Here is a 16,436-nt window from a genome sequence, read left to right on the forward strand (position 1 = left end):
ATGAGCTACAGGAGCTGAAGCAATTAATTCAGAATATACGAACAGATATTGAAAACCTCATCAAAAAACCAAATCAATGAACTGAGAGAGGATATAAAGAAGTCAGGGAATTAACGAAAAGAAGAAATTGAAAGTCTAAAAAAACAAATCACAGAACTTATGGGAATGAAAGGCACGGTAGAGGAGATGAAAAAAACAATGGAAACCTATAATGGTAGATTTCAAGAGACAGAACATAGGATTAGTGAACTGGAGGACGGAACATCTGAAATCTAACAAGAAACAAAAACTATAGGGAAAAAAATGGAAAAATATGAGCAGGGATTCAAGGAATTGAAGGACAATATGAAGCGCAGAAATATACGTGTTGTGGGTCTCCCAGAAGGAGAAGAGAAGGGAAAAGGAGGAGAAAAACTAATGGAGGAAATTATCACTGAAAATTTCCCAACTCTTATGAAAGACTTAAAATTACAGATCCAAGAAGTGCAGCATAACCCAAAGAGAATAGATCCAAATAGGCGTACTCCAAGACATTTACTAATCAATATGTCAGAGGTCAAAGAGAAAGAGAGAATCTTGAAAGCAGCAAGAGAAAAGCAATCCGTCACATACAAGGGAAGCCCAATAAGACTATGTGTAGATTTCTCAGCAGAAACCATGGAGGCGAGAAGACAGTGGGATGATATATTTGAATCATTAAAAGAGAAAAACTGCCAACCAAGAATTCTATATCCAGCAAAATTGTCCTTCAAAAATGAGGGAGAAATTAAAACATTTTCAGACAAAAAATCACTGAGAGAATTTGTGACCAAGAGACCAGTCTGCAAGAAATACTAAAGGGAGCACTAGAGACAGATACAAAAATACAGAAGAGAGAGGTGTGGAGAAGAGTGTAGAAAGGAAGACCATGAGTAAAGGTAAAAAGAAGGAAAATTAGAAGGACATGTAAAAGCCAAAAGGCCCAATGGTAGAGGAGGGTACTGCCCAGGCAGTAATAACACTGATGTTGATGGATTAAGCTTCCCAATCAGGGATATGGACTGGCAGAATGGATTAGGGAATGGGACCCATCTATATGCTGTCTCTACTCAAAGGACATGAGGGCAAGGACACAAGAGGACATTTGCACACCAAGGTTTATAGCAGCATTATTTACAATTACCAAGAGATGGAAACAGCCAAAATGTCCATCAGCAGATGGGTGGCTAAACAAACTGGTATATACATACAATGGAATATTATGCAGCTGGAAGACAGAATAAAGTTTTGAAGTAGGTAACAGCATGGATGGACCTTATGGACATTATGCTGAGTGAGATTACCCAGAAACAAAAGGACAAATACTGTGTGGTCTCATTGATGTGAACTGACATTGGTGAATGAACTTGGAGAATTTCATTGGTAACAGAGACCATGAGGAAGTGGAAATAGGGTAAGATATTGGGTGATTGCAGCTGAAGGGATGCAGATTGTGCAACAGGACTGAATGTAAAAACTCAGAAATGGACAGCACAATAGTACCTAACTGTAATACAATTATGCTAAAACACTGAATGAGGCTGAATGTGAGAATGATAGAGGGAGGAGGGCTGGGGACACAAATGAAATCAGAAAGAAAGATAGACGATAAAGATTGAGATGGTATAATCTAGGATTGCCTAGAGTGTATAATGACAGTGACTAAATGTACAAATTTTAAAAATGTTTTTGCATGAGAAAGAACCAAGGAATGTCATTACTGCAGGGTGCTGAAAATAGATGGTAATTAATATTTTAAAATTTCAACTTTTGTGCGAGACAAAAGCAAAAAAATGTTTATTTGGTACAAAATTTATATTTTGACTAGTGCATTTCCTAATATAACTTATGTAGATAGCTTGGTTGAACGACATAAGTACATGGAACCTTGGGTAGGACATGAGATTTTGTTGGTTTGTCCAGAGTGATGCCCCAAAGAATCCCAGAGTGATCTGATCAGTGAGCGGAAAAGTATTTGCAAAGTTCCCTTTGGGGAATGGTGAGACCGGGGGAAAATTCAGCCTCCCCAAGTTGAATTCTTGGTATTCTCACAAGCAGTGTGGACAACCAGAGCTGTGGGCTGAGCCCCCAGTCTTGGGGTTTGTTCATATGAAACTTGGCCCCACAAATGATACGTCAAGCCTACTTAAAATTAGGCCTAAGAGTCACCCCCACGAGAACCTCTTTTGTTGCTCAGATGTGGCCTCTCTCTCTCCAGCCAACACAACAAGCAAATTCACCAACCTCCCCCTGTCTACATGGGACATGACTCCCAGGGGTGTGGACCTTCCTGGCAACGTGGGACAGAAATCCGAGAATGAGCTGGGACTCAGCATCAAGGGATTGAAAAAAACCCTAGAATGAGCTGAGACCCAGCATCAAGGGACTGAGAAAATCCTCTCGACGAAAAGGGGGAAGAGTGAAATGAGACAAAGTGTCAATGGCTGAGAGATTCCAAACAGAGTCGAGAGGTTATCCTGGAGGTTATTCTTATGCATTAAGTAGATATCACCTTGTTAGTCAAGATGTAATGGAGAGACTGGAGGGAACTGCCTGAAAATGCAGAGCTGTGTTCCAGTGGCCATGTTTCTTGATGATGATTGTATAACGGTGTAGCTTTCACAGTGTGACTGTGTGATTTTGAAAACCTTGTGTCTGATGCTCCTTTTATCTACCTTGTCAACAGACGAGTAGAACATATGGAATAAAAATAAATAATAGGGGAAACGAATGTTAAAATAAATTTAATTTGAAATGCTAGTGCTCAGTTAAAGGGAGAAGTAAGGGGTATGGTGTGTATGGTTTTTTTTCTGTTTTCATTTTTCTGTTGTCTTTTTATTTCTTTTTCTGAATTAATGCAAATGTTCTAAAAAATGATCATGATGATGAATATGCAACTATGTGATGATATAGTGAATTACTGATTATATATGTAGAATAGAATGATCACATATTAAGAATGTTTGTGTTTCCTGTAATTTTTTTTAAAAATTAATTAAAAAATTAAAAAAAAAAGATTCTTACTGTCCTCTTTGCTGTTCAGGTACGCCCAATCCTTTATATCCACCTGTTGATACTTTGTTTTAAAAGGGAGAGAGTAATATCAGTTTTGTCACAGAAGAAATCCAGATTGTTGAGGTCTGGCACCAACTACCCAGGCATCAATAAATTGCAATATGTCACAGTTCTCTGAAAGCAAACTAACAAGTGAAATTGTGGCTATTGATACCAAAACTTTTATCATCTTCCACTAATGTGACTATTCAGATGTCCCTACCTGACATAGGGACCGAGTGAGGGTACCAGAAGGGAACTTTACATGAAATATTACTCCGTTTATTTCCAAATTTTTTAGATTTGAGAAGTAAAAATAGAAATTCTTTCTATATACCAGTGACCCATCATAAGGACCACTTGAATTGTCAGGATTAGTAACAGTTATAGAAGGTTCTATATGAAGAACATGATTTCAATAACTAATTGTACAGAATTTAACTATGGTTGCCTTTAGAAATTTTGAATTTTGCCTTTAGAAATTTTGAATTTTCTATCACGTAACCTGTTCACGCAAAAAGATAATGTCTAAACATCTAATAAGAGATTTCTGAAATGGGAAAGAAAATACTCTATCTACCTTAAAAACTCCTTTCCAAACTTTGACCACTATCAATCCCAGGAAGAAAAAAAAAAAAGGTAAGAAACTACTTGACTCATTTGGTATTACATTCCCTGAAACTAAACACTGACATTAATTTAAATAATATTGATGCTCATGTATTAGTAATCAGACTGAGGAGAAAATTTCCATTCTTTGTTGCAGACCTGTGCAACAGATCTGCAGATTACAGCTGACTGATTGGTACAAATGAGCATTTGTTCTTCACTGGCACAGAAATTCCCCAATCTAACAATTACAGGGGAAGAGGTAAGAGTTATCAGGGCGATAATATATATATATATTTGTGTGGGTTTTTTTTTTTTTTGCATAGGCAGGTACCAGGAATCAAACATGGGTCTCTGTCATGGCAGGCTAGAATTCTGCAACTGAGCCACCATGTCATTGCCTGCTATATTTTTTAATCCCTCTTTACCTTATAGATTTCTACCTGACACTTTAATAATTCTTAAGCTACTGCTATGATTTCAAGCATATGTACTAATGTTTCAACACGGAAATAATTGTTTTATTCCTCAGATTTGTAAGAAATACCTGATTTAAAAATATTTTACTCTATTCTCAATTACTGTCCATAGAAGATAAGGTTACTGTAATAGCTATATATTCAGCATAAAAATGATTAAATGTTCTAGAACTTTGGAATAAAATGGGTTTGTTGTTGATGTTTTAATTAAGGTGTACTTACATACTTTTCCAAAGATTATAACACTCTAAGCATGAAGGATTAACATTTCATGTAATTGAGAGGGTGAATTATCTGATGCCAGAGCTACTTGTATAAATTAGCTTATAATAAATACATAAAAGTTCTTTTTCTAATTTTAAGCCCTATTCAGGACAATGAAGTTTGGATACTTTGTAGTCAACTTTAATAAACCATTTATGGTTCTTTTTATGATGTTATTAGGTTTGTTTTAAATCTGAACCCAAATGGTAAATGGAAAATCACTAGTAAAAACTGTGATCCTGCATTTTGTCAGTTCCTGAGGCAAAGTGTATTCTGTGTTTAGTCTCATCATCCATCAGTATTATCTCTGCTTTAGGATCTGCCTTCTGAAGAAGTGGATCAAGAGCTGATTGAAGATGGCCAGTGGGACAAAATACTGAAGCAGCCATACCCATCACAATACAGTGCTATTAAAGAGGAAGATGTATGGTACATTTTTATATTTAACTCTCTTTTAATCTTTTCTTTTTGGCCATGGTAAAAGAATTAAATTTGCCCATAATGTTAACAATTATAATATAGGAACAAACCAGGAATTTGTCATCTTTCAGAGCCATCATAGAAGTATCAGGCAACCCTGTGGAATGTCTGATCTGTTCATTTAGAGTTTAGTGTTTCATCCCTTTTATTTCCTATGCACTCTTAAATTGTCATTAAAAATATTTTTGGGAAGAAAATCTATTTTTTTATTTAGTAGATTTAGTAATAAAACGTTTACTTGGTAGTTGGGGCTAGAAGGAGATGAAGCATGTTGCTACGTATTTTTAGGAGGTCATGAAAATCACCTGTTTAGTTTTTTGTTTTTTTGTTTTGTTGTTTTTTGCATGAGTAGGCACCGAGAATCGAACCCGGGTCTCCAGCATGGCAAACAAGAACTCTGCCACTGAGCCACTGTCGCCCACCCAACTGTTTACTTTTAATAGTGGCTTAAGTTAAATCCATGACTCCAAATAACTATCTTAGTTTCCTAGTTTCGATTCACTTAGCACACATTCGTCGAACACTGACTGTGAATGAGACACTTTGCTATTTGGAATGGAGGTTAGAAAGAAAAGAATACATGGTGTCTCCTCACAACGTCACGGTCATGCATTATGATTCTACTGGTTGATGGCGACATGTCCTCAATCATGTTGAAATTTCTGAGAAGAAAGTATTTCTTTGTTTAACCTACTGCGATTTTTGAATGATTTATTTTTCTCCAACAAATATAAACTATGCTTTTAAGATAACTGGACTGTCAGTATTAAAAAGAAAAAAAAACCCAGCATTTATATGTAAAAGTGAATGGGGGGACAGTACAATGGTGGCTCAGGGGCAAAATTCTTACCTGCCATGCCAGAGGCCTGGGTTCCATTTCCGGAGCCTGCCCATGCCAGAAGAAAAAAAAAAAAAGAATTAACAGCGTACACACAAACATTTTTGGAGCTGCTCTGAGAATTTTCCCCATCCCTAGAGCTCACTGCATTCATAACATTGTACTTTGTGCTCAAGGGACAATAAACCTTTATGAGTTAAGCATTTTGTATTTAAAAATTCTTAAAAATCATAGTTTTCTGTAATAAGCGGACTTTTACTTTAATTACAAAACAATAAGCTTTTTCTTCCTCTCCCTCCCTCCTCCCCCTCTCCTTCTTCCTCTCCGTCTTCCTCCTCCTTCTTTAGCTTGAGGTTTGGGTTGATCCTCTGGATGGAACCAAGGAGTCCACGGAAGGTTGGTGTCTCTTGTGTTTGCATTTGACAGCAGTTCACCTCCTGCTTAGTTATAAACATTTGATAGTTCATGTGTTATGCAGAAAGCCAGGATCATATATTGTGTCTCCTCCCTAAAGCTACTCTATTTGTACTCATCCTGGCTAATTGTTATTATACATAAGAGATTGTCAGGACAGATAGGGAGAAAATTCATCTTCTAACATCCCTGCTACTGATACTCTACCAATCCTATACTCCTCCTGTTCCCCAGGTGAGAATCACATGTTAAACCAGTATTACAAAGGACACTTTACTGAGCCTTCAGTTTTATTAGGGTGAAAAAAAAAAGAAGATAAACCCACAGCTATACTTCCCTCGTTCTGCCACTAACAAGCCATGCCTATCCCACCCCTCTACCCTCTGCGAATACACTTCTCCCCTCATCTGTGAACCACTTGCTTACTTTACAACCTCACCTTTAAAGATGACTTTCATTAACATTGTATATTTCTCCTTTCTGAAGTCACCAACGATGAGGAAAAAGTAGAAAGCAAATTAAAATAAAGCAACATAATGGTAAAAAGGACTAAGCTTAGATCCAGAGTCTTAGATTTAGTAGCCTAGCATAAGCATAGAGTTTTATGTTTGAAATGAAGCCCTCACTAATTTTCTTACATAGGTTATTGGCTTTATGACTTATAAAAAAGAAAATGTCTCATAATTAATAGGGAAAAAGTCTTTATACCCAAAAGTCTTTATAATCCTTTGAGAAAGAGAGATAACTGCATGCAGCTTTAATGTGCATAAAAGCATCTAGACAGCTTGTTTAAAATGCAAGTCTTGACCCTAGCCTCAGAGACTTTGATTCACTAACTCTGGGAAGGAACCTGAGAATCTGTATTATAAAAATTATACCAATTGATTCTAGTGCTGTTTGTTAGTCCATGGACCCTCTTTGAGAGATCTTGCTTTAGAGGCTTGAAATAGAAGTCTAGAAACTAGAGAGTTATCCAGGAATAAAGACGGTAGGAGTGCAGAGTACACTGGAAGGTGGTAGAGGGGAAACAGAGGAATCTAATGATGACGACTACAGAGTTAGACTGGTTTATTTCATTGGTTTGCAAACTGTATTAATGAGACTATAGCTCAACTAAGTGGCCCTAGGCCCTACTTCTTTCTCTGGCCAGCTCCCTTATAATTTGTCTCTTTAAGAAGAATTTATCATAGATGAATTATTGCAAATCCCTTACCTTTACTGCAAAAAATGCCTTGGAACAATTGATGTACTGATGAAAGTTATAGCCTGAGAGAGTTCTGTAAGTAGACATTCATTTCTTCTTTTTAGGTCTTCTTGACAATGTAACAGTTCTTATTGGAATTGCTTATGAAGGAAAAGCAATAGCAGGCATTATTAACCAGCCATATTACAACTACCAGGTATTACTATAAGTGCTGCAAAAATATTTTATTAGATAAGTTAATATAAGGGTTTGTGATTTCTTATGTTATCTAACTGAGTGTTTCTAGTCTGGTTGCACATGTAATCATTTGGGGAGCTCTCAAATTACAGATTCCCAGGTCATACTCCAGACCTGTTGAATCAGAACATCGGAGGAGAGTGGGTACCGGGATTGTTTGATCTGTATTTATCACATAGATTTTTATATGTTCCTTATAATTCAAATACTAAAGTTTAGGGACAAATGATATGGCTCTTGAATAGCATGGTCATCAAGACACCTGTTTTATAGGCGGTTCTTGAAGCACATTAAAGAAATGAACCGGTGTGACTAAGGAAAGATGTTAGGCATGTTGTTTTCTAATTTATACTGGCTACAGGCTAAACTATGTCTGTGTTGATAATTGAACTGAATATGCTCTTCTACTCTAACTCTATTATATCCTTCAAATAAATTCTCCTCCTTGGAAACAAGAAACTAGTGTGATTCCAAAGTAAAAATATACCATTAAATTACATTAAATTTTAAAAGAAATTGTTGACATAAAATACTTAAGATATTTACATTGGTGTGTCCTTGATAGAACTTTGGGGAAACCAACTAACCGGAGTGGGGACTGTTACTTCTGTATATTCAATTTGAGTTAAGAACAGGAAAGATCTCTGCTTCTAAGAGAAATTTGGGTTTTCCTACGATTTTTATGATTATAATTTTTTTATTATAATTTTTGATTTATAATCACATGCTTTGTCAGATTATTTACAAAAATACTTATTCTTTATTGGGAAAGTCTCATATTGAATTGTTTTACTGCCCATTAATTCTTTTAGTATTACTTTAGTATTTATAAACTAAACAAGTTGATGGGTAGTGTATAAACCTTAAAATAAATTAGTACTATTGTAGTCAATAGTACTTTATACTTTTATACAAGGGACTTTATACTATTATACAAGGGGCATTTAACTCATAAATCACATTTTTTTTAGATTATTAAATAACATTTATTTTCTTTCTGTAAAGCTAAATATTTACCTCAGAAAATTTGGAAAATTCAAAGTACATAAATAAGGAAAAATGTTAAATGCTTATAATCACCCCACAATAATTACTGTTACAATGGGTGATTTCTTGGTAGTATTTTTCTTATGCACATTAGTGGCGGTAGCTACGATGGCATGCGTGCAGCAAATTCTATTTCCCGTCTCCTCCGGCACATGCTAGAGGACGTTTCCCAGCATCCCTTGCAGGTAGGGGGCATGTGACTGAGTTCTGGCCAATGGAAGGAGGGAGGAAGTGATGTCATCCACTTCTGGGCTGGGCCTATAAAGTCTTCCACTGATTCTCCATGCTCTTCCCTCTTCAGATCTTCCCTTGCCTGCCTCACTGTATGGGAAGAATCCCGTGAAAGACTCCAAGACTCTAGGGGGCAGCCATGTCTCTAACTGGAAGGAGCTTGGGTTCCAGAATGACCCAGTGGAATTGAGACCTCTCTATCCCGTCCCATGATGCTCCAAATTTGATAGTGTCATGAGGGTAAAGTAAACTGTTCTTGTATTAAGCCAGTGAACGCTGGAGCTGTTTATTAAAGCAGCGTGGTATAGTAACATCAAATAAAGATCAGAAGCATACTGAAGGTATGGTATTGTTTTCAGTCTGTTTTTAGGCATAAATCACATTTTAATGCATGATATCTTGCATCAAAAAAAAGCTAAGTGCTCAGGAATCATTAATACTTTTCATCACTCCTTTCTGACATTAGAAAATTATATTCATTTTCCACAGAACAATGAAAAGTAGAAGTTAAGGGAACACGGGAATGAAGCCAAGGTGACAAAAAATGTAGCTAGGGTTTTGACTCTAGTCTAAAGGTACAAAAGTGATAGGCAACTTGTGGTACCCAAGGCAGGCATTGCCCATCCCATGAACCAATGCATTTTTCTCTCCTGTTTTCCTTCTCCCCTTTCTTACCTCTCCTTTTGCCACCTTTCCTTTCGGTAGACTTTTTCTTTTCTCTTCTCCTACTCCTTCAACAAGTAGAAATGTTGCTCAGCTGTGTTGGTGGTATTCAGTGCTGCAGGCTGAAGCTAAAATTTATCAAGAACACAGTGTGTGCTGTCAGACTGAAGAGATTCACATGCATTACTCTTTTAAGGCTCAGCACAACCCTATCTGAGTATCCTGACCCCATTTTGAAGATGTGAAACCTGGGGCAAGTAATTTACCCAAAGTCATCCAGTAAGTAAATCACAGAGCTGGAATTCAAATCCGGGTCTAAGCTTCTTGCTCATTTCTCTGTATTGCCTCTTTTGAGCCGTGCAAAAGACTTTTAATCTTACTGTTGCTTCTAGTAGACATTGAAGCTGGTGGGCACTGAAAAAAAAATCTGCATGGCAAGTTTACCTTTATAAATGAGCTAGCTTCTTAACCATATGACTCTGAATTAATTTACCAGTAAGATGAGAATGTTAGCCTTTATTACCCGAGAGAGTTGGTGTCTCCTCTTTGAAGGAAAGTGACAGTGATGAGAGGGACTAAGGGATCAAGGACACAGAGGAAGGCTGACTGGCTCCAATATGAGATTGTATTTACCAGATTCCCTGGTCCCATCCTTTCTGCCAGTATATTCCATTTTCAGAGGGAATATGACTTTCTTAGGAATCAGAATACTCATATCCACCTTTGTTATGCTTTCCAGAGTAACTGGTTTATTAATAACCTACTAATAAATAGGTTTTTTGGAAGCATGGAATTCATCTTTGGATCAAGCTTAAGACCAGAGTTCCTAGAGCCTCCACAGAGCTCATTGTCCTTTTCAGATTCAAAAGCCTCTCCTATAGTATAGAATCAAGAGGGAGCAGGGGAAGCAAACCCACATATTGAGCACTTAGTGATTTTCTTTGCTGCCTTTGTTGTCCCTTTTGCAGAAAGTTCTGTCAGCAACCTTCAGCCATCATCCTTCGCAACATTTAGGACAAGCCTGATAGGCCATTTTAGCTCCAGAAGGGCTCACAGCAGAAGCTGATGTTAGGCCTGCATCACAGCTCAACTTCTCCCTCAGCTCATCCTGCTTCCTTCCCCTCCTTTTCACAGGTGCTGATCCCAAACATACTCCTTAATAAACGTCTTTCATGTCTCAGAGTCTGCTTCCCAGGAAACCCAACCTACAACATAACCATATTTCACTCTATCAGTACCCAGTGAACTCCTATAGGACAAACAAGGTGATGTGCTTGAAAGCAACTTTTAATGCAGTTTTATTGGGATATATTTACATACCATACAGACGATCTGAAGTATACTATCAGTGACTCACAGTATCATCCCATACTCTGAATCCCCCCCCCATTATTGACATGTAGTTTTGGTATGATACATCTGTTACTTTGAAACCATTCTGACAAGTAAACTGAGGCCATATCATTTAACGATGAAGAGTAACAGCTCTGAACACAGATAAGCCTAGGTTTCGTTGTGATACTCCTAGTGTCCTTGGACAGGTTGTTTAATGTTTAAAAACCTCATTTTTGTTATCTGTAAAACAAGGATGATACTATCTTACTTCACTGGGTTGTTCTGAGATTCAATGAGATAATACATTTAAAGCTCTTAGTCTGGTGTCTGGTAAGTGCTAAGTATTCAGTAAGATATGTGTCACCTATGTTAATCCATGGATTTTTTATGACTGTGTTAATCATTTTTTGCACCCACTTTTCTTGCTATGAAATATGGGTTATGTTTTTCTGTATAAAGTGTATAATTATAATTGTGTGGTTGAAAATTCCTTGAGCTCTTCATAGGAAAATACAGTTTCTATGATTGTGCTATCATTGACATTTTGCCCCATAATTGTCAGTAAAATTTTAACTCTGACTGCATTATCCTTGGCTACTCTTCATTCTGTCTCTATAACAGCAGAATACGTTATACCACTACCTTTCCCATAGTAACATAATCCTTGGATAATGAAAAGTAGAATCAATATATGATGTTTGATATCCTGGGGACTTCAGTACCTTCTGAAAATGGTTGTGTCCAAACAACAGTATAATCTTTGAATAATTCAGAAAGGAGTAGTACTCAGTATATGGTATTTCCTTTCCTGAGGATTCTAGAAATAACTCAAAGTTCCCTTCAGTGTCTTTGAAACCTATTAACCAAAATAACAATAAAAATAATCATTGATTTTCTCAGGAAAAGTTCTTTGTCAATGACATTGTTATTGTATTTTAAACATTATCATGTTTTTAATTTTTAAAAAACTCATGACACTAATATAAGTAAATATTCCACTTTGGCTGACTTTTTTCTCCAAATGATTATAAGCTTTGTTGTTGTTTGGTTCATTTGCATAGACAGGACCAGATGTGTGTTGGGGAGGACAATCTGGGGAGTTTTAGGTTTAGGTGCCTTTGGGTTTCAGCTGAAAGGAGTCCCCACTGGAAAACACATCATCCCAATGATCTGTTCTCATAGCAGCAAGCTGGTTACTGACTGTGTAACTGCTATGAACCCTGATGATGTACTGTGAGTAGGAGGAGCAGGAAATAAGGTAAGAAAAAGGTCTGTTGTCTGCTGAATCGTTGGTGAAAATACTGAGCTTTTTAAAAATGTGAAATGAGAGTTAAAGGAAAAGGTTCAAATTATAATTTGTCCTTAAAAGTAAAAGCGCATTTCAGCAACATTTAAAAACACAATTTTAAGGTTCAAATCTTTGTTTATCTAACAGAGTTCAGTGTTAATATAAGTAACTAGGATAAGGCCCTGTGCCTCTTGCCAGCCGTATTTTCCCAAGAAACCTTCCTGGTTAATTCTTAGACCTCTCTTCTACAAACTCAACATATGAGCCTGTCTGCCCCTTTCTGGCTGTTTCCCTGATTCTTTCATCCATGCTTTCATCCTCCTGAAAAAGTTGTGAAATGGGACACAATTTGATCTACATCCCTCGCCCTGATCTCTCTTCTCATCTCCTAGGTTATTATGCCCTGGATATCATGCTGATGACACTCCTCTGGCATCACAAATTCACTCTGTCCTTTTTTCTACCCATCCTCAAATGTGTTCCTCTTTCTGTTCCCTGCCTAGTGACTGGCACTACCATTTTAATTGCTCCAGCCAGTCTTCCTAGACTCCTTTCTTCCTTCACATCCTACCTTCTGGTCCTACTTAATCTCCTCTTGTCAATCTCTACCCTAGAGATTGTCACTACCCTAGTTGAAACCTATCTTCTTCACCCACATTATTACAGTAGCCTCCAAAGTAAGAAGATTGTCCAATCCCAGCTTTCACAATGCCACTACAGTGATTAAAAGTGAAAAACTTACCATATGTCACTCCCCTATCCCAAAATCTTGTTGACTCCCCATCACCTACAGTTTAAAATTCAAGCCTATTAGCATGGTCTTTAACCTGTTCCCTTCTTACCTCCGTAACCTTATTTACTGCCATCCCTCAAGACATACTTTAGCTAATTCTTAATGCAGTTCTTAATACATGTGCAGTTTCACACTTGTGTATCTGGCACAGGGATGGCAAATAATAAATTTTTTTAAACTAAATGGAATTAGTTTCTTCTTACCTACCCTTTGAAAGCATACTCAGATATTTTTTGGATTCTTTAAGGGCATATGCTGATAAACAACAGGGAGAAAAATAAGAGTTTAAAAGCAAATAGCAGTATCTTGAAAAAAATATCCAAAGCATTTCAAAGTAAAAATTGTATTCCTGGTATTCATTAAAAAATGATAGGTATGACTTCTTGTTGCCCTGTACTTTTTGCAGCACAAAAACCCCATTATCTCTTGTTTCCTTTTGCTAAAGCTGTCAGAATGTAGTATACTAGAAATAGGTGAGCTTTTACAGTGGGGATTTATTAACTTGCTAACTTGTATTCTGTGGCCCTGAAAATGTCCCATCTAAGGCATCAATAAGATGATAACTTCTCTGAAGACAGGGTGCTGGCTTCTCGGGTTCCTCTGTCAGCTGGGAAGGCACATGGCTGGCATCTGCTGGTCCTTGTCTTCTGGATTCCATTGCTTCCAGCTTTCCATGTGTCCTTGCTTGCCCCTCCAGGCTGTCTCTTTTTGCTCTCTTTGGATGTTTCTCTCTGAGCGCTCTGGGCCTTTTCTGTCTTTTATCCTCATGTCAGGCTCCAGTAAAGGATGTAGATCTACCTTGAATGGACTGGATCGCATCTCAATTGAAACAACCTAATAAAAAGGCCCCACCCGCAATAGGCCTGCCCCAACAGGAATGGATTAAAGGAACAGGGCCTTGGACTGTGCAAGGGTAGTTTAATGGTAGAATTCTTGCCTACCATGCCAGAGACCTGCATTTAATGTCCAGACCATGCACCTCCCTAAAAGAAAAAAAAAAGAGAGAGAGAGAACATGGTCTTTTCTGGAAAACAGAACAGCTTCAAACCGGCACACCTCTTATTCCCAAAAGTCACTGTTCTTTTTAGGAAAACATTCCCCATCCTGACCTACCCCAACCTTTTCTCTTGCTAGAAGACCTTTTGGGCATTTTGTAATTTCTTTTACATAAGACCCCTTCAAGAATATAATGAAGCCTACAGATTCTGTCCTCTCAAAAAATGTACCTAGCTTAGTCAGGCCATGGTGACTCAGCAGGCAGAGTTCGTGGTGCCTGCCCATGTTAAAAAAAAATATATATATGTGTAATATATTAAAATTTTAAAATATTATTAAAAGAAAGATACTTTTTTCTAAAGAATTACAGTGTATGATGTATGGATTTGGGGATGACCAGAACCCTTACACTGGGTCAGTAGATATTCTTGAAGACCTTATCATAGAGTTCATCCCTGAAGTGACACACAAGGCAATGTCAGTTAGAAGACAAGGTCAAGTGCAAGTTGAAGATAGTATCTTCTTGATTCGAAAGGACCCAAGAAAGTTTGCTAGGGTTAAAGGCTTAGTATGATTGAAGAATTGAAATGAGCCAGAAAAGCATTTGATGAAGCAAACTATGAATCTTGATACTTTTTGTACTTTATGAAGCTTTCTTATCTTCTAGAACAACTATATAAAGTAACTGCATAGTTTCTATAGTAAGGGCCTGTTATCTAACCATGAAAATGGAAGTTGAAGAGACACAGTTTTCAGCCTTAATTTTCATGTCTTTGATTTTAGAGTATTTGAGCCTTTAATTGCCTGCCTTTGTATTTTCATACTTGAATTGCTTATTGGGTTTTATTGACCATATGTAAGTAAAAGTACTTTGCAATTCATGTAATTCTTTCTAAGCTTCTGTAAGAATAAATGCTTTCAATATAATGAAAGTCACTGCCGAAAAAGCTGATGGCAGGAAAAACATTCAGGGTAGTGTTTTATTAACATATCTGTTAGTACTTACTTGTTCATTGTAGAAATATGTACTTGACTAAAACCATATGTGATCATGGAAACTACTTGTAGTTCAGGAGATACAAGTTGTGCGTGTATTTAGCTATATTGTATTAAATTATTGCATTTAGCTTAAAATACAAATTGAAATAGCATTTAAATGGATCACTGAATGTTACTGTCTGTGAAACTGAATGTTTTGTGTGCTGCTTACTCACATTATCTATAAGTTAGTACTTAGGAAAATTCTACTTTTTTAACCTATTGTTGCAGTGACTAAAGTATGAAAAAAATTAAAAAAAAAAAAGTCGACAGAAAGGTTTAAAGATGTTCATAAATAGTACCAAATGGAATAATTGCCTACTTTGTGCTCACTGAGGTTTTTCTTATTCTTTCAGGCTGTTCTCTTCATGTGAATAGTTGAAGTCTGAATTTAGAGGAAGAAAATGTATAATAGAACAGCAAAATAAATCAGACAATTGAAAGTTTGATAGCAAGTTAATATTTAGAATCATATAATTCTATTGATGACTAAGAGCATTACGAGATGAATACATAGGGGTATGTATGAGTATTACAGGGGATTGTTAAGATGACTTTTTAAAACTTTATATTTTTGATCATGGAAATAGTAGATGAGATTCTGAAGACTTGAAAGCACTTTTTCACTAGTGAACATAGCACATCTGTAAGGGCTTATTACAATTCATAAATTACAGTGGTTGATATTTTTCTATATAATGGTCAATATTATAGAAGTTTAAGAAGCTTAATTTTTCTATAATAAATATATAATGCTTTTACTATGGTAAATAAAAATAGCATGAATAAAAAGAAAACTTAATTTTATCTGACTTAGAAAATAGCAACTTTTCAGATTTCTTCCAGGTAGATTATTTAACCAATTTTTTTCTCTCGGATCACTACATTATTCTATCTGTATATATTTATTCATAACCCTAATATAATTTAAACTCACTAAAGGTTTTAAGCTAACATAAGTTTGCTGTTTTTCTTATTTCTTCCTGAGTCATTTCATGATCAAGGAATGATTATTGTTTTAACTTCACAGATTATTCAGCTGATCGAGGGCAAAGCCTCTGCTTATGTATTTGCAAGCCCTGGGTGTAAGAAGTGGGATACATGTTGTGTTAGTTAGATTCAGTTGTCAACTTGGCCAGGTGAGCATACCTATTTCTGTTGCTGCAGACACAAACCAATGGTATGTGAATCTCATCTATTGCTAATTACATCTGCAGTCGGCTAGGAGGCGTGTCTGTTGCAATGAGTGACGTTTGACTTAATTGGCTGGTGCTTAAATGAGAGAACGCAATGTAGCACAGCCTAGCAGCTTGGCATTCCTCATCTCAGCACTTGCAGCTCAGCCCAGGCCTTTGGAGATGCAGAAAGAAGTCACCCCGGGGAAAGTTGCTGGAACCCAGGCGCCTGGAGAGAAGACCAGCAGAGACCATCCTGTGCCTTCCACGTAA

At 36.8% G+C, this 16,436-nt stretch overlaps 1 pseudogene across 1 annotated transcript in view; it reads left to right on the forward strand.

The window, feature by feature from the left end:
* The window catches only part of LOC143672724 (3'(2'),5'-bisphosphate nucleotidase 1-like), a 60,049-nt pseudogene extending 44,344 nt beyond the window's left edge, over positions 1–15,705 (forward strand). The window contains exons 3-7 of the transcript XR_013170002.1: positions 3,839–3,943; positions 4,741–4,848; positions 6,090–6,138; positions 7,465–7,556; positions 8,946–15,705. The product of XR_013170002.1 is annotated as a 3'(2'),5'-bisphosphate nucleotidase 1-like (transcript). The remainder of the gene's footprint in view (positions 1–3,838; positions 3,944–4,740; positions 4,849–6,089; positions 6,139–7,464; positions 7,557–8,945) is intronic.
* The last annotated feature ends 731 nt before the right edge of the window (positions 15,706–16,436 follow it).

This window comes from Tamandua tetradactyla (assembly GCF_023851605.1).
Source record: "Tamandua tetradactyla isolate mTamTet1 chromosome 4 unlocalized genomic scaffold, mTamTet1.pri SUPER_4_unloc_2, whole genome shotgun sequence".
NCBI classification, from domain to species: Eukaryota; Metazoa; Chordata; class Mammalia; order Pilosa; family Myrmecophagidae; genus Tamandua; species Tamandua tetradactyla.